Here is a 2,266-nt window from a genome sequence, read left to right as displayed (position 1 = left end):
TTAGGTCATATTTGATGGCCCGTAAATATTTTAGGCGATCCGTGTCGGGGGGCCCGGGCCCACTCGCAAGGCGTGAGCTATAGCACACGAAAATATGGGAATCGGGCGGAATACTAGTTTTTTTGCCGTAAAACGCAAAAAAATGAGGAACGGTCATGGCGGAGCGGTGACTATGGTTCCTTAGGTCGTATTTGATGGCCAGAAAAATTTTAGGTGATCCGAGTCCGGGGGGCCCGGGCCCACTCGGAAAGCATGGGCTAGCACAGGAAAATATGGTAATCGTACGAAATTCTAGGCCCGAAAATTCCTTAGGTCGTATTTGATGCCCCGGAAAAATTTTAGGCGGTCGAGGTCCTGGGCGCCCGGACCCACTCGAAGGCGTGGGCAATAGCACACGAAAATATTGGAATCAGGCGGAATTCTAGTTGTTTGGCCGTAAATCACAAAAAAACAAGGAACGATCATGGCAGGGCGGTGACTATGGTTCCTTAGGTCGTATTTGATGGCCCGAAAAAAGTTTTGGCAATCCGGGTCCGAGGTCCCCGGGTCCACTCGAAAGGCGTGGTATATAACACATGAAAATTTGGAAATCATGCGATATTCTAGTTGATTGGCCGTAAAATGCAAAAAAACAAGGAACGGTCATAGTAGGGCAATGACTATGGTTCCTTAGGTCATATTTGATGGCCCGAAAAATTTTTAGGCGATCTGGGTCCGGGGGGCCCACACCCACTTGCAAGGCGTGGGCTATAGCACACAAAAATATGGGAAATAGGTGGAATTCTAGTTGTTTGGCAGTTAAATGCAAAAAAAGAGGAATGGTTATGGAGGGGCAGCGACTATAGCTCCTTAGGTCATATTTGATGGTCCGGAAAACGTTTTTTTGATCGGGGTTGAGGGGCTCCGAACCCACTCGAAGACGTGGGCTATAGCACACGAAAATATAGGAATCGGGCGGAATTCTAGTTTTTTGGCCGTAAAACGCAAAAAAAAAAAAGGATCGGTCATGGCGGGGGTTGACTATGGTTCTTTAGGTCGTATTTGATGGCCCGAAAATATTTTAGGCGATCTGGGTCCGGGGGCATGCGACCACTCGGAAGGCGTGGGTTATAGCACATGGAAAAATAGGAATCAAGCGAAATTATAGTTATATGGCCGCAAAACGCAAAAAAATGAGGAACGGTCATGGTGGGGCAGTGACTATGATTTCTTAGGTCATATGTGATGGCCCGAAACATTTTTAGGCGATCCGGGTCCGGGGGCCCCGGGCCCATTCGTAAGGCGTGGGCTATAGCACACGAATATATGGGAACCACGCAGAATTCTAATTTTTTTGGCAGTAAAACGAGAAAAAATGAGGAACAGTCATGGAGGGGAGGTGACTATGGTTCCCTAGGTAGTATTTGATGGCCCGGAAAAATTTTAGGCGATTTGGGTCCGGGGGGCTCGGGCCCACTCGAAAGGCGTGGGCTATAGCACAAGAAAATATGATAATCATGCGAAATTCTATGTCCGAAAATTCCTTAGGTCGTATTTGAATGCCCGGAAAACTTTTAGGCGATTGGGGTCCTGGGGGCCCGAACCCACTCGAAGGCGTGGGCTATAGCACACGAAAATATTGGAATTCGGCGGAATTCTAGTTGTTTGGCCGTAAAATGCAAAAAAAATGAGGAACGATCAAGGCAGGGTGGTGACTATGGTTCCTTAGGTCGTATTTGACGGCCCGGAAAAACTTTTGGCAATCCGAGTCCGGGGGCCCCGGGCCCACTCGAAAGGCGTGGTATAGCACACGAAAATATGGGAATCGTACGAAATTCTAGTTTTTTGGCCGTAAAATGCATAATAACAAAGAACGATCATGGAAGGGCGGTGACTATGATTCCTTAGGTCATATGTAATGGCCCGGAAAAGTTATAGGCGATCCGAGTACCGGGGGCCCGGCCCCACTCGCAAGACGTGGGATATATAGCACACGAAAATATGGGAATCGGGCGGCATTCTAGTTTTTTGCCGTAAAATGCAAATAAATGAGGAACGGTCATGGCGGGCGGTGACTATGGTTCCTTAGGTTGTATTTGATGGCTCGGAAAATTTTTAGGTTATACGGGTCCGGGGGGCCTAGGCCCACTCGAAGGCGTGGGCTATAGCAAAGGAAAATAGGGTAATCGTGCGAAATTGTAGTTGTTTGGCCATATACCGCAAAAGAACGAGGAAAGATCATGGTAGGGCAGTGACTATGGTTCATTAGGTCGTATTTGATGTCCCG

The sequence above is a fragment of the Nicotiana tomentosiformis genome, chromosome 2 (assembly GCF_000390325.3).
Source record: "Nicotiana tomentosiformis chromosome 2, ASM39032v3, whole genome shotgun sequence".
In the NCBI taxonomy this organism is placed as follows: Eukaryota; Viridiplantae; Streptophyta; class Magnoliopsida; order Solanales; family Solanaceae; genus Nicotiana; species Nicotiana tomentosiformis.
The sequence above is the reverse complement of the archived record's forward strand: the minus strand, read 5'-3'. Positions refer to the sequence as shown.